This window comes from Amblyomma americanum, chromosome 5, assembly GCF_052857255.1.
Source record: "Amblyomma americanum isolate KBUSLIRL-KWMA chromosome 5, ASM5285725v1, whole genome shotgun sequence".
NCBI classification, from domain to species: Eukaryota; Metazoa; Arthropoda; class Arachnida; order Ixodida; family Ixodidae; genus Amblyomma; species Amblyomma americanum.
In genome coordinates this window covers 158,782,371-158,805,201 of record NC_135501.1, presented here as the reverse complement: position 1 = coordinate 158,805,201, position 22,831 = coordinate 158,782,371, and positions in this window count along the sequence as shown.

The following is a 22,831-nucleotide window of genomic DNA, read 5'->3' as shown; positions in this document are numbered from 1 at the left end:
CAGTGGGATTGACAGGATTATTGCTCAAAGAAAATTTCCTGAAGAAAATTTTTACCTTGGTTTTAATGTGAATTTCAGTCATTGCTGTGACGGCGAGAAATACCGATGCATTCGGGTTATTTGGTCATTCTGATACTGTTGAAGAGGTACCGTGCGTCTGAGTGCAACTGCGAAATCCATACCTCCCTTTTCAAAAATCCCATTTCTGAAAATTACCCCGTTTTTCCTGTAACACCCCGTGTACCCGTTGCCGCCCCACATACCCTTAAGGCGAAGCTTAAGGGTCCCCTCCAATTTTTTTATAGCATAGAGCTGACTGTAATAACTACCTTAACCACGTATGCGACTGCTGTATTGGTAGAAAACATCAAGCAGGCTGCTTTTCATTTCTGCTTTTAGTCGAACGCGACAAACAGAATAGATGTATTCGATTTGACCACCTTTCCATTCGTAAATTGGTTTCTGGTTTTGGGGGAAAGGAAATGGAGTTCTCTGTCTAAAATCTCGGCGGACGCCTGAACTGCGCCATAAGGGAAGGGATAAGGGAGGGACTAAGAATTTGAACTGAATTGAATTGAATTTGAACATTTATTTATTCCACACAAAAAGTGAAAAGAGAGGGTGGAGAAACAGCTGTTTTAACACAGCTTGACAGCGCTCCATCCCCAAAGGCAAAGACAACAGTAACAGCTTGCATATATCCCGTTACAAGATTACAGAAAAAAAAGAATAAATACTGCGTACAAGACTACAGATTTCAAAGCCTAGAAGTTTACAAAGGCACCAGGCAAAGGACAAATATTTTTTTTTCCTTTTTTATTACAGGAAAAAAAAGAAATATAAAAATGAAATATTCGGACAAATATACATGGAAGAGAGACACACATACGCAACGCATCTGTCTAATGCGAAAACACTAATAATTTCAATGAAATGAAAAACTTATCCACATTGATTATTTCTCTTGACATCACAAATGTTCACTATGACATGATAATATCAGTGAAATGCGGTTGTTTTTAAGCCTTTCCACATCCACGCCTTCCGAGTGGAAGCGGTTAAGAATGCTTGGCAGCGTGTGCGCAATTCTTTGTTGGCCATAGCATGTACGCGAAAAAGGAATGTTCCAGGGTACCCGATGACGGTAGGGATAGACGCTGTGTGTGCTCTCTAAGTTTGCCTGTGTTAGGAATGTCTCAAGTTTCCCCTTAATTGCTCGCTTGTAGCATCTAATCAACTCGAAGCTATATATGTCAGTAGCTTTTAATATATTGTTTTTGAGGAAAAGTGGTTGAGTGTGTTCCAAGTAAGGAACATTCTCAATTGCTCGTATTGCTTTCTTCTGCAATATAATTAAGCTATGTATATTATTTAATGTCGTGTTTCCCCAAATCAGTGAGCAATAATCAAGCTGCGAATGAATTAATGAATTATAAAGAAGTTTTTTTACGCCAGTTGGAAACGAGTGACGGTACCTATTTAAAATACCGGTAGCTTTTTCCACTTTCCCGCAAAGAATCTTGACATGTGAGAAGAAAGGAAGAAAAAGGCGCCGTAGTGGAGGGCTCTGGAATAATTTCGACCACCTGGGCATCTTTATCGTGCGCTGGCATCGCACAGTACACACTAAGCCACCGCGGCGGGTTGTAATGACTTGAAGGAAGGTTGGTTCTGGATTAATATCTGCTACGGGTCCCATTTGGACCCAAGCTATTAAATTTATTTTTGGAAATATGGCGGGGTGCTTGAAGCACTCCGGCACGGGTCGGCCTGGTATTGCAATGCCTCCGGGATCGGCCCGGGGCATATTAGCGCGCGCGTCTTTCCTTATCTTTCCTCTCCTATCTTTCGACTTTCCTACTTTCAGCTCGTGGCAGCGGTTGTGGCTCAGCTTGAGCGAGTGGGCAGGCCCGTGCATATTTCTTTTTATTCTTTCTGTAAGCAATAGCAGCAGCAGCAGTCCTTCGCGCCTGCGCAGTAGCACCACCTTGCAGCGACGTCGCACAAATGTTGCGTTGCGGGAGGACAACGGATGCAACTGATGCGTTGCGTCGTGCTCTGAACGCTGCATCTGTGCCGGAAGCAAGAGCCGCAAACGTGAGACTGGGTACAACGATCGATGTCTTCGGATGCCTTCGACATGATCCTCAAGACCGTACCAACATGATGTTACGTGGCGGCCAGCCGAAAAAGGGGACGCGATGAACGATTGCAAAGAGATGATTTATAAATTCAGGGGGGCACTTTGTTGATCTAAAGTGCAGTGAGGCCAAAGCCTTTAGAGGCGCTGTTGCCGCTTGTGGCACAGATGTGTGGTTAAGATGTTAATTAAGTACACAATTGTTTGTGAATCCTAAATGCTGCAGACACTAGAGGGCATTCGGGAGGCATACGTATGACTCGACGCCTTTCTGAAAAGACTCCCCTGCGTTCTAGAAAGGAGAACTACATGCGTTGGCAGGAAGTAGCGTAGTAGTTAGCACGCTTGGCTACGGAACGGAAGGATGGTGGTTCGAATCCCATCTTGCACGAAGATTGTTGTCGAGTTAAAAACGTAACGGACGGACGGACGGATGCAAGCATGAGTCATTAAAGGCTTTCGCTTTGATAGCCATCGGCCTAGAGCGACGAACGGAACGAGCGCTTGCGCAAGACCGATGGCCATTAAAGTCATCTCTTTGCCGTCGTTCATCGCGTCCCAATCTTCGACCGGCCGCAAAGTAACAATATCTCTCCCTCCATAAAGCACTTCACTTAACTTCAGTTCACATCAGTACATTAAAGACTCTCGATAGAAGGCATTACATAAGGGTTCTGGCACACAGAAATGAACAACAGAATAAGTACAAATAACTCTTAAGTATGTTCCACAAAGAAGAGATTTTTGTTGTGCAAGTACACACGCAACTTTGTGAAGGAGCATAGATGGGCGGATGACAACAACAAGTTCTGTGGGTAAGACTGTTCCAGTCGTTGGCAGTCCGGGGGAACAATGACGAAGAGAATGTAGTTGTGCGGGCGCGAGGTCGTGATACTTGCTGCTGATGACCGGTGCAAAAGGAGAAGGAAGCGCTCGTTTGAACGCTGCAGTCACAAAAACACAATTCTTTCGAATCACACGTGGCAGCAGAATTCAGACATATCATAGAAATTCGAAAATCACAATGTGAATTAGCCAAGGTATACTTACCTTTAGCGCATACATGGAAGGACACAGAAAGAAAGACAAACATGGGCGCTAATTTGCAACTGATACATTGAGGGAACAACCAGGCTATATGTAGGTATATCCACAAGCCTGCGCTGGCGCAGCCCAACAAGTGACCTAGAAACTAGCCGGCAGAAAGTTATCGCACTAGACGCGATAGAAAATTCACCTCATCATTGTACAACACGTTTGAAGTGTCTCAAACGTCGGTCGTTAACGTTAATTGAGTTAGCAAACACAGATTATCCGGATTCATCATCATCAGCAGTAGCAGCCACAGCAGCATCTTAACGACGCCAACTGTAGGACAGATACCTGTCCCACATCTCTCCAATTAATCCTGTCCGGTAACATCCACGGCCACGTCATCCCAGCAAACATCCTATCATCTTATCTGCATTACCACGGGCCTAATCTCCGTCGTTTTCTTCTCTGCTTCTTGCAGCGGGAGTGCCAAAGTAGCTCGCACATCAGCGTAGCGAGGGAAACGGCACAGCCCGCTCAATAGGCGCCGAAAAAGATGTCCACACTTTTCGGCCCTTCATCTTGAGCCCTGCCTTCCGTCGGCCGATACTGACGGTTCCGGTGTGGCGTTACGAGCCCAGCTTCCGCTATGGCGGAGAGAATCCATGCGGGGTGGTGCCTGCATGAAGCACATGCGAGAAGCTTTAGATGCTGCTAATGACTTGGGGGAGAATGGGGCAAAACGCGACACAAATTTGAAAAATCGTCGCTGTTAATTTTTATTCACAGGTATCGAAAAATAAAAGCTGCTGAATTAATGCCCTGGCATCATGGTTACAAAATATGAAAAGCCCATCCGAATGGGGGCAAAATAAAGCGTAAAGAAGTTTAAAACCTCATAATGTCGTATTTTCCCTGATCCCGTAGGGAAGAATGAGACACCCCTTACAAAAATTTCTTCATATAGACTATAGACTGTTCACAGACTTCTGTCTACCAATTTTGTACACTCTCTATAGACAAACCGTAGAGAACTGTCTATAGGCTATACAAATCTTATGTAAAGTCTAAAGACAGTCTAGATAGATGGGCGTACACATTTAGAAGACTTCTGTCTATAGACAGTTTATAGATCATGAATATACAAAAATATCTCATCTCATATTCATCTCATAGCAGTACGTCGCCGTACTTGGTTAAAGCCGAATATCTGTTCTGCAGCAAAATCCCGATTGCTGCTACTTTCCTTCTTACCATCAACTCGCGAGTGCGCTTCTTCCTTACTAACCTCCTTCGTTCCCTGTGGAAACCTGGCCCAATTCGACACCTCAGCTTTCATGATCCTTTCACTATTTCTTTCTGCCAAGCTATACCAATAACTTCTACCCAATACTCCTACACTCTATCTATCCCATTGCAACTCAATGCGTGGTCTCCTGCGTGCTTCTTCCCTGGCCTGTCATTGAAGTCGTCTAAAGGTACAGCGAACTTCGTATGCTATTTACTTCACGCATAGCCAATACTACATCTGCATGGAACCTTTCGTCTATCTCGTGATGACAACTCCATGCAGGTGCGTAGGCCTCTACCACGTTCAGCCTGCGCTTCTTATTACGCTTAATTACGGTAACTACCACCCTTTCGTTCATACAGCAGAATTCTTGCATGTTACAAATAAAAAAATATAGATCAGAAATCCTCTACCTACTTCTCTTATAACCTCTTAACCTTGACAGCATAAAACGGGGCCGCCCTTTAGCACTGTTCATGCTTCATCTGTCCTCCTGACCTCATTAAGTCCTATGACATCCCATTCGATATCCGCTAGTTCCACGAACAGCTTTTCTAAGCTAGGTTCTAGCATTTAAATTTGCCACGTTTTGTTTCTAATCGAGGCGTATCGGGAATCTCGGAATCAGCACTCTCGCAGTGTACACGTCGAACCACTCCTGGGTCAGCTGCTCCGCCGTCGCCAAGCATTGTTGGCCAATGGTAAATTTGCAGGAAGAGCTGGCGTCCGAGCACTACATCACTGATGAAATCCTGTGCTGGTGAGAGAGTGCATATTCGGTTATGGTCGCTTGAATCAGGCACCATCCTAGGGCAGATTATTTTATTCCATCGGCTCTCGGATTTATTTTATCCGGTGGAGAATTGCGGTGGAAAAACTGCGGCCCTCTTGCATGCTAGGCGGATGCTGTATACCTCTTTGCCATCACTGCCTGACGTACGGTGTAACAGGACTTAACAACAAAGCTTTACGGCACAATACCACTGCCACTCTGTTTTGTAGTGTTTGTGTTCCAAGATCGCAAACTTTTACCAGCGCTGCGACAGGGGACAGGGAACACGGAGAGACAGAAGTACAAGCGCTTCTCCATCTTCTTCTCTTCTTGTTCTTCTTCTCTTCGTGTTTTTCTTCTCTTAATGTTGTTCTTGTTCGCGTCTCTTCTTGTTCCCCGACCCCAGTCGCAGCGCTTGTAAATGTTTCGAACATGAACCAACTAGCTTATATTTGCGGGTTCCAAGCTGTCCTGGTAGTTACGAAACCAAAGTCACTGCTAAGGGCTGGACTGTCCCCCAAGGTCTTCGTCATTTTTAATAGTATTAGCTATTACTAGATCTCATCCCCGAGAGGTGGCATACGTCGCCTGAACTTAACAAGACCACCCCTGCCCCCCCCCCCCCACTTCGCCCACCCCACTCATCTGAAGGCTCCCAAATTCATCCCTTGTATATATATTGCTTTCAAAAACCGGATGCGAGCTGAGTTGCTGCGAGCACTTAGGAGCAGATGCAATCAACGGGGCGGAGCTGCTCTAGATGGTTCTGTTGACCCAGATTGTGGCAAAGTCTTGCCAACAGTAAAGAGTAATGCGTGTAATGTGCGATGTCAGTGCACGTTAAACATACCCAGGTGGTCAAAATTTCCGGAGACCTTCACTACGGCGTCCCTCATAGCCTTAGTCGCTTTGGGACGTAAAACCCCCATAAACTAAACTAAACTAGCCAAGAGCAATGTTTCACCTGCTATGGTCTAGTACAGGGCACGGTTGCTTCTTGCATATGTGCTCACTGCTTCCCGAAATCCGGAAGGGAGCTGAACATCTTTCTTATTCCTCTAAAATAGTGGGAGAAGCGAAGACGGGCACATCAGAAAAAGAAATGATGACTGTTTCGCATCGCTAAGCTCGGAATATTGTGCGGAAGTGGGTTTTTGCAAGTGGACACTACCGCCAAGCACCTGAAAGAGGCATTGGACTGTCCACTCACACAGGAAGCCAGCTATGCGCCTTTTCTTCCCTCAAAAGCAACGCAGTCTACAGCCTTGTGAGGGCCAACACCAATGAACCCAATGAACGCCGCCGGCCTATTGCTCCAGTGCCGCGTTTTTGCCAAAACGTCAAAGCAAAGGCAAGCAGCGCACACCTCTCTGTCACTACCGCCACGAACCTCAAAGCACGATTGAGGGTTCCACTGACCCAAGGAGCCAGTTATGTGCCTTTCCATTCCTTTAGGAACTTTTGCACAGAGACGGATTTTCATGAAGACGACGACGAGCGATGCACAGCGCAAGATTGTGGCAACCTCTGCCTCTCGATTCTTGGCCGATCCCCCAGTGTGGGCATGTGCCATCTTATGAAAGGCTAACAACAGCAACAGTTTAACACGAGGCGTGATCGGCTGCGGCAATAGCGTAGTGCACTCGTGTACTGGCCAGCGAAGCTGATCTCTTCGCGCTCCAAAGGTTCGAAACACAGTGGCGGCAACATTTAATTCATCTCTGCAGCTATCTCAGTGGTTTCAGACACACCCATAATCTAGCCTAAGTACACCGCATTGCTTCGAGAACTATATTAGGAAAAAAATTTTAGAGTACACTTAAGCTCCGCCTTAAAGGCATGACGCGATAGTGCAGTGGGTTAGGCTTTCCATTATCAGTAGTCTGACACTTTTGAACGCATTTTTATTTCTTCTATTGTTAACTGATCACTGATCTATTGTTAACTGTTAACTAATTAACTGATCAATTACACGCTATAGAATTTCTTAATTAGCATCATCAAGCAGTGGTTTTTCATTCAGAGAATTTGTCACCTCATACCCCATTTTCCAATTTTTTCATTTCTTTAATTAACCAATAAATTACAATGATTTTAATAACTCGTCCCCCCGGTCACATACCAACATCAATCACTGGAACCACAAGTTACCATGACGCGGTTTCTACGCAGCCCACGATTATTTCCCACATGCTGTGGCGACTGCTGCTACGCCGACGGCTTCTCGATCGAAAGAGCTGTATACGGTGTCGCGTAATATTTCTACTCCGTGCCGCTTAGGCTATTATATCGCTCCATGCATTGCTACAAGAAAGGTCCTAATATTCTCTTCTGCTTAGCGGAGGCACTTGCTTTGCCCATGGGGCCTTCTCACCGGAGGACACAAGCCAGAACTCACGATCTCACCTTTCCAGGTTAGTTTTGAGGATGATCGACATGCGATCCACAAGGCCACTCCAGTCTCCGGGCACCAGGTTCCACATCGCTGCGGCTGCTATTTCGTCCTCGGAGCAGATCGAAAGCGCCACGTAAGTTCCGTTTCGTGATGATTCGTAGCATCCGCAGTTGTAGGCGGCTCGAATAACTAACTCGTTTCCCGCTGCGCAATTTTCGTGCTCGCAGGGAGCCGCGAGAGGGCCTTTCCAGTACCCAGTGATGCATAGCTTCACTCTCCCCTCATCGAGTTTGCTCCTCAGCTCCACCAAGTTGCGGACTCCGCTACAAAAAACATTAACACTCTGTATGGCGATGAGGCTGGTCTGGATGTAGTTTCCGAGAAAGAACATGACCATCGGCCACGAAGCTAGCAGAATAGCGTGGTAGACCGACTCGTATCTGGCGGAGTAAGCGGGGCTACGGCCCAGTAGTGTGCTTACTAGAAACAGCACCACACGGGACATCAAAACCGGATGCCTCGCCAAGTCGTCTTTTCCGGACACATAGGATGAGAATGACGAACGCGCCGAGGAAGGCAAGAACCATCGCAAGCCAGAGGAAGGATGTCCAGGAGTCGATGAAGTACACGCGCACGGCAGTTTCACGCAAGCTGAAGATGCACAGCTGGGCCGGTGAGTGCTGGGCTCCAACGAAGTACGTGGACGTGTAGTTAAAAAGAGTAGGGCAAGGCAACGGCATGACATCAGCGGTCTTGTTTAATATAGCCATATAAGGAACTCGTTCGGGGCGCACAACTACTGAGACGTTCCTTGCTGCGTATGCGTCCAGAACAGCAAAATTTTCAGGACGAATACCAGATGCTCTATTCGTTTGGACACCGAGCTCGAGTTTCGTATATGTGCTGAAATAAATAGGACTAGGCATCACAAAAACCACTTGTGTATTTGTCCTTTGAGCGAATCCGATAAACTCCTCTTCTATATAGAGCTCAAGAGGCGATACTATCTTCCTAATATGGCAATTATTGAATCGATCCACGGGAACGTTAAATCCATCCCTACTGGCGATACTAACCTGACATAGGTACGGTCGCAGTTTTCGGAGTGTCTGAACCGGTGTCTTGGAAGGTATGAACAACTGCACGTGAAAACAAGCCGCAGCGCCCAAAAGCCTTTGCTGAACATCGGCTGTGTGGTTCCAGTACCACGGTGCAAACACCAGCTTTTCCTCTGGAGCGAACTCTTTTTTTCCTTGGAATGTCGGGGACTTGCAGTTCCCAAATTCCTTCTCAATATCCGCTGAAGTTCCCCTGATAAACCTTGTTGGACCAGCAAGAACTCGAAACTCGGAAAGAGAATTCATATCAGATGGTATATACAGCGGTAAAATAAGGATACGCACAGCAGAAGAACCGTTGGAAGCAGCAAGACCTGATAGCATAATTTCGCCGAAAAGAGCCACTACACTCGAGAGGCTAATAATGGTGCTGAGATATATGTAAAGCTTCTGGCCCATCATGCTCCTTTCGAACCTCAACTCGAGAACTATTATTTAACACATCCTGCTAATGTAATGTTTTTAAGTTTTGTCAATTACTCAAGTTCTAAACTCACTCTGGTAAGTAAAATAAAATGGCTAATAAACGGCTTCCCTACGAGATGCTTCCTCAGGCACCTACAAATGTCAGGCGCTTATAATTTAGCTATCGCATTAGGTATAGTTTAATTTCACCTTCTCCTTTTCAGAGTCAGTGATTAGCAAATTATCAGGACAAAAGTGTTGCGGTCGCTAAAAAACATCACAATTTACCACAGGGATCAAAATCATAAAGACTAATGTAGTTGTCCTCTCCAAAGTCATTCCAATATACGCTAAAGACCGCAAAGAATGAAAAATACAGATGCGAATTTCTCTTGCCCTACTAGAGCGTCAGCAAAGTTATTCTCCTTGAACACATTGATAAGCTGAAGTTTTCTGTCGAAGTAGAGACCTCGGCATTCTGCTCCTTCAAAAGCAATCTTCGGAAGCAGGTGAATGTCCGCCAGCGCGAACCACTTTACTCAAAGCGGTATCGATCTCGAGTTCTACAGCATCCTGCAACTGTAAAAATAAATGGACGACCACAATGCATTCGCTAACATTCCCCAGCTTGCTTAGTAATTACGTGAAATGGAGTGCCCAATGTTATATATTGCAAAAGCTTGTGGATGCACTTAAAGGTAGACAGCTTCTTGAACCGTACATTACCGCAGCATTTGAGGCTCCCGTCTTACTATGTTTACTGTGACCACAGAAAGAACGCTACCGCAAAAGAACGGATCATAACTGTATGGCCCTTAACGCGCTTCTATCGTCCACTACATTTTGGGTTATGTTAATGCGAAATCGAAATTTCAACTTCTATTGTCGATTGAGAGCAAAACACTTCGTGAATATGAGAGAATTTGTGGAAATGACCGGTTCATAATGGCAGCGATCCTGCACAAGACGGCAAACACAGCTATCAAACAGCTTCATTCAACCTGAGCGAGACTGTTTATATTCTCTTTAAGGTATTGATTTCAAGTCTGCCAGATTGTCCAGCTATAAGACAACTCTATTAGCCGCTCCCAATAGAGCCACTCAGTGCCAACAGTGTGACTGAGAAACTGGGATGACAAGGCACGCACCAAGGAACTCGGCCGGAAAGACGCATTAAAGGATATGTAAAAGAAAGCACTTCAAATCAGTGTCCAAAACCCCAGCTTCTAAGGAGAGAAGAGGCCTGTGGATGTAAACAGTGGTCTGATTATCGAAGTGCCCTTCAGCAAAAAGCCATATAGACGACATTTTATAAAAACCGGCGTACAGAAAACTTTTTCATGGCTTCAAGCGGTAATGACATGATCATTTTTTTGTCATACCGCGTACGGCTTCCGCCTCCTCCGGCGAACAAATGGAAAGTTGGTCAACTTCAACTTTCGGGCGGGCGAGCGGGTCCGGCCGGCGACCGGATTTAAGCTATTGGCTGCTTTTTCAGTGACGTCAGTGACGTCTCGAGCCCCTCCGCCTCGGTTTTGCCGGATCAGTATACCGAGCGCCACTGATCCTGAGTTCCCGGGTTCGAACCCGACCGCGGCGCCTGCGTTTTTATGGAGGCAAAACGCTAAGGCGCCGGTGTGCTGTGCGATGTCAGTGCACGTTTAAGATCCACAGGTGGTCGAAATTATTCCGGAGCCCTCAGTGGCAGCAGCTTATGGGGTACAAACTGTCCACAGAACAAGTTGGGCATAACGTGTCTTGATGAAAAAATTCTATATATTAAGAAAATCGATCCCGTTGCTTTTTTCCTCTTTTTGCTTTGACAAACTCTTTGCAATGTGAAGTTGAAGTGGGGTCTTGGTTTCCATTGTAATCAGAAAAATTCGGTGATCTTGAAGCGCCTCATGAACCGTGGCATTGTTTGTTGTTGATTTTGCTCGCGGTCCCTTTCGATCAGGAGATCAGCAGTACGAAAGTAGATGTGTGCACAATGCTATTGTTGCAGAGCATCTCGTGAAATCTGCTTTACTGGTGTTAAGTGGTTATTCACCAGCACTCCCTGGGACAGCCGCACCAGTTTGTTTAACAACACAATTTCGAAGCCTTGAGAAGGAGATGTCAAGAACGCACATGCACCCTGCTACCTTTGTTTGCCTGTGACTGCTTGCTACGGACATGATTACTTGTCTGCTGAGTGACGGCGATGGAGAGCACAACCAGCTGTGTGTCGACAGTTAAGAACGCTTCCCAGATTTCCTTAATCCTCCTTACATTTGACACTAACAAAAATTTATTTGCTGACATATAGACGCATATTTGCACCTTCTTCAGTGATCGGCTAGGTTTTATGGCCCACTTATCCTTTCACGTTTGTGTGGTCTCGACAGTACCATTCCTGCAAAGATTCAAAGCTGCAATAACAAGACTTATTTCAGTTCTTTGAAATGTGCGAAGCATTGTTGCATGGTGGTTGGTTCTGCAATACCGACATTGCGCTGTTTCTGAGAGTCCTGTAGTATCAATGGAACCTTTGACCTGTGAACGCAAAGACCACATTTAATTTGTACCTATTCCTTTACTTGAATTAAAAAGCTGTTCCTGCTTGCATTAGCAGATTACCCGCTTTGCACTGGCGCCTAGTTATGTTCTTGCCCGCTGCGCATGCCTGAATCAGGAGTGTTGCATTTTTCTTTTCTTCTGTGGTGTACTCTGCATAAAAAGTGCTAACCTAGCATTGCGGGCAGCGGGCAGGCATATGTGAGGTTATAATATAAGCATACGATTATGTTGTTTTAATTTTAAGCAGGTTATTTCATTTTGTGCAATGAGCAATCAAAGCCAGGATGTGAGTCGCCGAGCCCCGACAGTGATTTTTACACTAGAAAGAGAAGCTCTTTGGCAACCAGAAATTGTGTGAGCTGCTTAGAAGTCAGTGTGCCTGGCAGTCCACAGGTTAGCATAACAGTCTGTGCAGACAGTGGGGCAAGCATTGTGATGGCAATTCCAGCCTGGAAAAAAGGTATATGATTCAGGCAGCGTTCAATTTATCTTCTCAAATCTAAAGCTTTAAGTCTTTCCCCTCTGCACATTAATGGGACAAGATGCACATTAATGGGACAAGAACACATGCGAACAAGGGCCGTACGCATTTTCACTCTGTCCACTCTGATCAGCAAGTTTCTATGTTAGCAAAGCGTAAGTGCATTGCAAAAAGTTTTTTTTCTCAGAAACACTGCTAATAGTTTGAGTCCATATTAACGAGGACTGCACTAATGAGGAATGGCTGTATATGTGAAAGTATGGTTAATTTTTTAGTTCTTATGATGACACAAGCAATTAATCTGTGTTATTTTGAATACGGGACTAAAGAAGTAAATTTACCTTGCAAATTATGAAGATGATTAGAAAGATATGTTGTATGGCACTGCAGTTTGTTGATTGAAGAATAGCGATTGGCTTTACCTGACACCACTTAAAACAGCAGACTGCAAAGTGAGCCCTCCCCGCCGTGGTGGCTCAGTGGTTAGGGCGCTCGACTACTGATCCGGAGTTCCCGGGTTCGAACCCGACCGCGGCCGCTGCGTTCTTATGGAGGAAAAACGCTAAGGCGCCCGTGTGCTGTGCGATGTCAGTACACGTTAAAGATCCCCAGGTGGTCGAAATTATTCCGGAGCCCTCTACTACGGCACCTATTCTTCCTTTCTTCTTTCACTCCCTCCTTTCACTCCCTCATCATAGCTTGGCCCCTCTGTTTATTACCCCTCATTGCCCAGCACCTATAGCCCTGTTTATGCCATTGCGATGTGCTGCAAATCACCAAACTCATTTTGTACTCTTGCCCTGCTAGATTGTTTTGGCCCATTAAGTTGTTTCATCCAAATTGGCAAGCTTTTAGAAAACATTCCTGCAATAGCCAACTTGCTCTTGTTCTTCACGACATGCACCTTGACTGCAATATCCCCCCAGATGCTTTTTTTCTTGGCTTTGAAAAAGCATGTGATTCGTTTATTTATATATGGATTTTTTGTCGTGCTTTACCTTGTATCCAATAGCTCTAAACTGGATCCAAGCGAGCCGTCGGCAGATTTCCCTTGCCAATTCTTAAGCATCCTGCCTTTTCCTGCAGTCTTGGATGTCCCCCAAGGCATTGCCCTTGAGCCTAAGGTTTTTACTACCCACATTATGGCTTTCTCTTCAGTGTTTTGTTACATGCCTTCACTGAAGCAAAGAGACACCAGAAAAGACAAAAGTAATCACTGCTTTTCTGTTTTTTTTTTCGGAATTCTTCGGCCCAACTTGAAATTGGTATTTTCCAAGTTTCTGAAGCCAATCCAGGCCTCAATTATTTTCTTTCTTTGAAAACCAGACTGGCAGTGAAATAGGTATATTTTGCTGAAAATGTTTATAGTTGGCAACTATTAGCACACTATAAAATTCAACACAGGTTGAGTGGTATAAACATCAGTTAACAGTAAGCAATGCTCACTTTTCTTAGCTAATTTGGAACTGGGCACCTTTACATTCAATCAGTCTACGTTTTACTATAAGTGAAACTAGCTCTTAAACATTGCTGTAAAGTTGTATCAGAGAACATACGCTTATATGCCTGTCACACACTTAAATATCTCATTTTTTATTTCATTTTTTTGTGCAACATCATAGATCTCATAATGGAAATCCAAGCTTACAAATTCTGCTTGCGATGTTGGTGTTTGCTTGAGATAACCAGATTATAGGGTCATTGTATCCTGTTTCCCTGACTGTACAAAGTATTCTTTCCCAGCCTAAGCTAGGAGCCATTGCAATGTAAACCCTACAAATTGGTTCTTGCATTTCCTCTACCTGTAATCCACTTTACTGGCTCCTACATCTCATTATGTTTATAGTAATAGAAAGACATGTGTAGACTTTTATGCAATAAAAAGTTACCCACTTTGTTTTCCACTCACAGCGACATTTGAGATTGCTATGCAGTTGCACAGAGTATATGCAAGCTTATTTTGCACATGGCAACAATGACATGGCCTTCAGCAGAACTTCCCATACTTGTTTTCAATGCTGTAGTCTGGGTTGTGCAACGGCAATATCAGCTCATGAAGGAATGCTAAAGGACTATCTGATGTCCCGCTGTCCCTGTGGAGAACAAAGCCTTGCACTACAGCGAAGTGATGTATGCCTAAGCCCATTTGCAGCCACACAGTGCTATTTCTATTTTGGCTTTAATAATGGACTGAAAAACAACAAAAATATATAACAATTGTTGCATTGTCACTCTTCTATAAAACGTTGAACTCCTTTAATTAGAACTGATTTTACCTGTTCCAAACAGCTGGAAAAGTCGTAATTTCTCATGTGCGTTTGCATTTGTGTTTGACAGCAGTGTGCTAAAATGTGAATTTTTAACACACACACACACACACACACACACACACACACACACACACACACACACACACACACGCACACACACACACACACGCACGCGCACACACACGCACACACACACACACACACACACACACACACACACACACACACACACACACACACACACACACACACACACACACACCTTATATATTGCCACCTAGTGTTGCCAGGTGGCGCAAGCTGTCCGCGAAGACGATGAGGTTGCGATCGTGCTATCGTGGATCGGCCGCCATTACCGTCTCCTCTTGCCGACTCCAGCTGTTGAAGCGTCTCTCCGTGAGAACTCCGTGACAATTTGGTGGAGGTGCTGGGTACGAGTATCCCATGCAAGAAACCCCTCCAGGGAGCCGTGCCGCCAGCCCTGCGCCGATTGACACCCCGGTACACCGCTTCAGCCGGAGGCTGCAGGGACTTTCACCGGAGCTTGGACCACTCGCGACAGTCATGATGCCAGCCACCGGTATTCTCACGCAAGCTGCCGGTGCTACACCTGCCCACTATACCTTGCAGACCCCGCGGGTTCCCAAGGCCTTCCACGGGGACCTTTTCGAAGACGTGGAGGACTGGTTCCTTCACTTCGAGCGTGTGGCTGCTTATAACCAGTGGGACGACGCCGCGAAACTAAGAAACGTCTACTTTAGCCTAGAGGATGGCGCCCGCACGTGGTTTGAGAACCGTGAGGAAGTTCTAACTTCCTGGCGAGAGTTTCGCCGTCGTCTGCTGGAGGCCTACACCAGCGCGGATCGCCGCGAAAGAGCGGAGCGGGCAATCCAGTCCCGCGTCCAGCTACCGAACGAAAGCGTACAAATGTACGTCGAGGACATGACGCGGCTCTTCAGGAGAGCTGATCCTGCCATGCCTGAAGAGAAGAAACTTCGGCACTTAATGAGAGGCGTCAAAGAGCAGCTGTTCGCAGGCCTCGTGCGCAGCCCACCATCTACAGTTGCTGCATTTCTTTCGGAAGCCACAACGATGGAGAAGGTCCTGCAACAGCGTTGCGCCAGTTACGACCGGCCCGTGCATGCTGCTGCAGTCACATCATCGTTTGCCACCATCGGACAGCATCCTGATGATTTGCGGGAACTTATTCGCACAATCGTGCGTGAGGAGCTTCACAAATTTTGTAGCCCGTCGCAGCCTGCGCTCGGTTCCATCTCCGCTCTTGTACGAGAGGAGGTGCAACAGGCGTTCCGGGGACCTGTTCCTGTGGTCGACGTACCACCTCTGCCTGGGGACTACCACCGTCCGACGTACGCCGAAGTTGCAAGGCGTCCGGCTCCCGCTTCGCCGCCACCAATTCACGCCACGCCTCAAGCCCCGCGGCCCGCTGTGCAACCGGTGCAGTACTTCGAGGATCGTCGAGCACCCCTCCGAAAGGCCGACGTTTGGCGTACACCTAACCGACGACCGCTCTGTTTTCACTGCGGAGAGCCAGGTCATCTTTATCGAAATTGTTATTACCGACGCATCGGCATCCAAGGCTTCCGCACCGACTCACCGAGACCCCGTCAAGGTGAACGACCCCCTGAAATTGAAGAATTCCTTGCGGACCAGCGCAATCCATCCCGAGCGCAGCGGCAGTCGCGCTCACCCTCACCGAGGCGCTCTTCCCCGACACCTCCCGGCTTCTCGCGAGCGGCACCGGGCCGATCGCCAAGTCCTCGTCGGGAAAACTGAAACCCGCGACCTTCGGGGGCGAGGTCGCTGGGGGGCGCTGTGCTGAAGACCTCCCGTCGTCGCCGCTACAATCCGACAAAAACCCGCCGACGCCATCACCAGAGTTAAAAAACCGCGTTTCTTTAGAAATACCCGTTCTTATCGATGGTCGCAGAGTAAGCGCATTAGTTGATACCGGGGCCGATTATTCGATCTTAAGTGGACAACTGGCGACCATTCTGAAAAAAGTGATTACCCCTTGGCCTGGCGCGCACCTTCGAACTGCCGGCGGTCATCTGGTTACGCCCAAGGGTATGTGCACTGCTCGCGTTCAGATCAGCAAGTCCACGTTCGTCGTCAGCTGCATCGTCCTGGGCGAGTGTTCTCGGGACCTAATCCTCGGCATCGACTTTCTGCGGGAGTATGGAGCAATTATCGATCTGCGCAACCGAATCGTCATGTTTTCCACAGAGCAAGCCGCCGAACTCGACAACTCCTGCCAACGCAGTGCCGCACTTCGCGTTTTCGCCGACAGCGTCACACTTCCGCCCCGTAGCAGTGTTTTGATTGAAGTCGCCTGTGCTGAGTTGCACGACGCTGAAGCAGTCGCCGAGGCTAATCATTCGCTCCTCCTGACTCAAGGCATCTGCGCCGCTCGAAGCTTACTAACAATTCGCGCTGGCCGGTCTGCGATCCTTGTTACAAATTTTTCTCCAGAGCACCGGCACCTTTTCTCTGGAACTGCGATCGCTACCGCTGAAGCGGTTGTGGATGTTCCGGTCTGCTTTGCGTTCGCGGCAGCGGCCCCTGACGACCAATCATCGCGCGCTACTGACGACCAATCTGTTCCGAATGTCGACATCAACTGCAACCTCCCCGAAGGAAAGCGCCTGGCCTTAGAGCACTTGCTATTGGAGTATAAACAGTGTTTCGCTTCTTCGTCGAAAGTTCGTCAAACGCCCCTAACGCAACACCGGATCATTACGTATGACGACGCTCGCCCTATCCGCCAGCAGCCTTATCGTGTTTCCGCCAAAGAACGGGAAGTAATCCAAAAGCAAGTTCAGGAGATGATTGACGACGGTGTAGTTCAACCTTCCCAAAGCCCGTGGTCTTCGCCTGTTGTCCTTGTTAAAAAGAAGGATGGAACACTTCGATTCTGCGTGGACTACCGTAAATTAAACAATGTGACTAAAAAGGACGTCTACCCGTTGCCCCGCATTGATGACTCCCTGGACAGATTACGGCGTGCTAAGTACTTTTCATCCATTGACCTGAAGAGCGGTTATTGGCAAATTGAAGTGGACGAACGGGACCGCGAAAAAACTGCCTTCGTTACACCAGATGGCCTCTATGAATTCAAAGTGCTGCCTTTTGGCTTGTGCTCTGCGCCAGCGACGTTTCAACGGATGATGGACACTGTCCTCACCGGCCTCAAGTGGCAAAGTTGTCTTGTATACCTGGACGACGTTGTCGTTTTTTCAGAAACTTTTGAACAGCATCTCGTGCGCCTGCGAACTGTCCTCAGAGCCCTCCATTCCGCCGACCTTACGCTGAAGCCCCAGAAGTGCCACTTCGGTTACACAGAGCTCAGGTTCCTCGGTCACGTTGTGAGCGCCGACGGAGTTCGACCCGACCCCGACAAGACAGCCGCCGTCGCCAATTTTCCTACTCCGACTGACAAGAAAGCTGTCCAGCGTTTTCTGGGTCTCTGTGCATATTACCGACGGTTTATTGCGGACTTCGCAAAGATTGCAGAGCCGTTGACGCGCCTCACCAGGAGCAACACCTCCTTCGTTTGGACAATAGACCAAGAGACGGCTTTCTCTTCGCTCCGCCAACGCCTTCAGACATCTCCCGTTCTTGCACACTTCGACGAAGAGGCCGACACCGAGATCCACACCGACGCCAGCAATATCGGTCTTGGAGCTGTCCTTGTCCAACACCAAGAGGGCATTGAGAGAGTTATAGCCTATGCTAGCCGTACTCTCTCCCGCGCCGAACGCAATTACTCTACGTCAGAGAAGGAATGCCTTGCTGTCGTATGGGCCACCATGAAATTTCGCCCTTACCTTTACGGCCGCGCATTCAAAGTCGTAACCGACCACCACTGCCTATGCTGGCTGGCTAATTTGCGAGACCCGTCTGGACGATTGGCCCGCTGGAGTTTACGGCTCCAAGAATTCGACATTACCATCGTATATAAGTCGGGCCGTAAACACGAAGACGCCGACACGCTGTCGCGTGCACCACTCGACTCTTCCGGTCCCGAAATCGACGACGACAGCGGTTTCCTCGGTATACTTAATGCATCGGACATAATAGCCCGGCAGCGGGCTGACACGGACCTCCGACCGCTGATTGACAACCTTGAAGGTCACGCCATGCCTCTACCACGACACTTCGCTCGACGTCTCGGCTCTTTCTGTTTGCGCGAAGGTATCTTATACAAGAAGAACTCGAGAGGCCAAGAAAGAGCTTACCTTCTGGTACTTCCGGCCGATCTTCGCGCCGACATTTTATTGGCATGCCACGACGAGCCCACTTCAGGCCATCTGGGTTTTTCCCGGACGCTCGCCAGGATACGCAACATGTACTACTGGCCCGGACTCTCGGACGATGTCCAAAGGTACGTAAAAAGCTGCCGTGAATGCCAGCGCCGGAAGACGCCACCGCTTAAGCCGGCGGGTTTTCTCAAGCCCGTTACTACACCCCGCTCTCCGTTCGATCAAATAGGAATGGACCTTCTCGGTCCTTTTCCGTTGTCACTCTCAGGAAACAAGTGGATCATAGTCGCTACTGACTATTTGACTCGCTACGCCGAGACCAAGGCGATACCCTGTGCCACAGCTTCAGAGGTCGCCGACTTTTTCATGCAAAACATCGTCTTGCGGCACGGAGCCCCTTCGTGCGTTATTACCGACAGAGGCACAGCGTTTACAGCGCAGCTAATCGACCATATATTTACGTTGAGCTGCACTAGCCATCGCAAGACCACAGCTTATCATCCGCAGAGCAATGGGCTAACCGAACGCTTAAACAAGACCATTGCGGACATGCTGTCAATGTACGTAGACGTTCAGCACAAAACTTGGGATGAGGTGCTACCGTACGTCACATTTGCGTACAACACGGCCCTCCAGGAGACTACACGCTTTACTCCCTTTCGTCTTGTATATGGACGTGAAGTCCAGAGCATGCTTGACGCGATGCTACCATGCCTCGATGACGACCAACTCGCACCCGATGTTCATGAAATTGCCCAACGCGCTGAAGAAGCCCGTCAGCTTGCCCGCGTACACATCGGCCAGCAGCAGGGCACTGATGCGCGCCGTTACAACCTTCGACACCGACAGGTCGACTACAATCCCGGTGAACAAGTTTGGGTGTGGACACCTGTCCGCCGCCAGGGCTTGTCCGAGAAACTACTCTGCCGGTACTTTGGCCCCTATAAAGTGCTACGGCGTATCAGTGATGTTACCTATGAAGTGGTTCCCGACGGTGCCGCGCAACCGAGACGTCGACAGCCCAACAGCTCTGACATTGTGCACGTTGTGCGGCTTAAGCCGTACTATGCCCGATAACGGCTTAGCGGCCCTCCGTTATGACTCTGTGTGTGCTCCGTTTTCCTCGAACCTTAGCGCGCCTACGCTGCTGGCGGCCCCACTGCGATGCCCTTCTTTTTCGGAGGGGGGAATAATGCCACCTAGTGTTGCCAGGTGGCGCAAGCTGTCCGCGAAGACGATGAGGTTGCGATCGTGCTATCGTGGATCGGCCGCCATTACCGTATCCTCTTGCCGACTCCAGCTGTTGAAGCGTCTCTCCGTGAGAACTCCGTGACAATATTGAATAGGTAAGGATGTATGTTTGGGGGGGTTGTTTACGTATTAAAGTGACAACAACTGTGCAAATGCTTAGGAAAGGCTGCAAGTGCAACTATTTTTTTCTCTGTCAGGGGCAAGGGCCTTGTCAAGCTGCTTGTAGCAGCTTTTTTGCTCTTGTCCCAGCATTCCTTTGTTACACGCGGAAGAATGCTGAATAAAGATTTGATTTGATTTGATTTGAAAACACTGCAGTGGGCAATTTTGAATAACTGACTAAAAGTTTTAAGTATATATTCTTAACTATTTGAAAAATGTGATTATCCCGGTTATAATTACGGTCGTTTGATAGCAGCCTGTACTCTGGCCTGACCCTATCGAGAATTCTCAATAAGAATCGCGTCGTTGTTCTGAAATCCTTAGGGTAGCCTAACTTTCAGAGGGGGCAGCCTTCTTTCATTTTGGCAAATCGTCGACCGTTGTGAAAACATTGCGATCGAACGAGGAGGAGTTCGCGTTCGCGATTTGACGCGTTTTTCGGTCTCTTGGATATAAATGGTCCACATGTCCTTTCCCACACATATCACAGCCGACAACGATTGTCCATTCGACGAAACTCCCACGGCGAAAAAAAAGCTTTGACAGAACGGATGTCTTGAGTACGCCGCAATTAATACGGGCTATTCCTACTGCAAGATATCTGCGTGTTTTGCTACAAGCATGCATGCCTGTAGCGCCGCACGCGATTAGACGACAAGCACTGCCGGCCGCGCCAATCGGAATGCTCTGACCATCCTCCTCGCTCGCAAGCGCCAAAGTTTTCGTACAATACATTTCCGCCCCACGTCCGCCTGGCGGCCGAAAATGGGCGGCCCGCTCGCGAAGCGGGCCTGGCACGCAGGGCATTGCCGTCTGTCCGATAGCCTTCTCCGGCTGATGGAAACCTAGCCGGCGCGAGAACGTGGTCACGTGGTGCTTTTTTCCGTTCCTCGGCGATCTGCACCTAGGCTGAGCCTCAGCATCGCCATGGCGTGCGTGTTGAAGTTCGTGCTGTTGTCGGCGGCTCTCATCAGCTACCAGATGACTAGCTCTTGTGCAGAGATTTAGTAGTCAGATTCCTGGAAAACAGTCGGCGCTAGGTGATATACCACCACGGTTCAATTTTTCCCCGAAAATAATTTCCAAGTCAGCGTCATGCAACAAGCTATCAAAAAAATAAATTTATATGCGAACGCACAGCGTAATATAAATGCTCCGCAGAAAAATAAATATGCGGACTTTCAGGCAATATTAGGCAATAGTAAAAGATACTAAATAGCCAACATATATTCATTATCCGGAAACCGCTAACTTTCAGTTTTTAAACCTATTCACCGCGGACTGTGTACCGGAAATGACATCATACATATATGCCAGCATGAAATCAAGCGGCCAAAATCTTCAAAGCGCGATTTCACGTAGCGCTGCAGATACACAAGAACGAACGAGCGTGCAGCACCGTCCCTTCATGAAGAACACGAACTCCGGCGCCCGTCGTAGTGTGATGACGTCACGCAGGAGCAGAGAGGCCTTGCCTAGTCTAGAAGGTGTTGGTCTGGTTTGGAAAGGGCGGCAGTGGGAAGGCAAGGGAGAAGGTAGTCGGGCGCATTCCGACTAGACCCGGCGATGCGGGAACCCGTTGCCTCAGTCGACGGACGGCCATCTTACCCCGGCACAGCAGAACCGAGGCGGAGGGTCTCGCGACGTCACTGACGTCACGGGAAAAGCAGCCAATAGCTGCAGTCCGGTCGCCGGCCGGACCTGTTCGCCCGCCAGAAAGTTGAAGTTGACCAACTTTCCATCTGTTCGCCGAACGAGGCGGATCCGTCCGCCCGCTCGCCAAGCGGGCCTGGCGGAAGCCAATTAACAGCGATCGTACGACGGCCCCTAAAGGGAAGCTGAAACGGTTTACAAATCGCATGAAACGCTGTAGTTGGGAAGAAAGGACCTTGAAAATCATGCGTGTAAATTTTTCCCCAATTCTGTCCGCAAACAGAGCTGCAATCGCTTCCTAAAAACCCGCTGCCGGCACGCCCTCGTCGCTTCCGGAAGCGCCGGGTGGGAGGACGGCCGGGAGGGAGAACTGGCGGAAGTGACGCCATTCACGGAGAGTCGGCCGGCCGTCCCGCTGCGCTTGCTTCGCTGCAGCCCGCGCTTTGGCGAACCACAGATCAACGTAATCTTCTCCCAGTGCCGTTTACTTTCTCTCGTTCCGGCGTTCCGTGTCATGCGTGAAGCCTGTATATAAACGAGTTTTGGCATGGCACTTCTTTCGAACAGGACACCGCTTGGTAAGATCCGTCGGTTGTTCTCCCCCAGCCTCTTCCACGTTAACCAGACAATCTGGTGGTACGCAGCATGCCGAAACTGCCTGAACAAAATATGTGCATCAATATTTCTCTTTTCATTACAATACTTTCTTACCTGGTTGTAAACTCTGCCTTTTCCAGCTGGTTCACATCCATGCTGTGCTAAGGCCACTTCCAGCACTGTCTTTAAGGCACACAGTCTTGAACTCTTTTAAGCTTGTTACTCAGTGTGTGCCTTTTTGCTTTTTCCTGATTGCTTGCACCTCATGGCAGCACAAGCAATTCTCTTAATCTTTCATCAGCGCCAAGCAAACGCAGCTGCACCTAACTGAACAAAAAAGCGATTATATAAGCCTACGATACTTGAGCAAAGCAAACATTTGCCTTCATGAGCGCTTGGTGATGGCTGACGATCGGCAATGG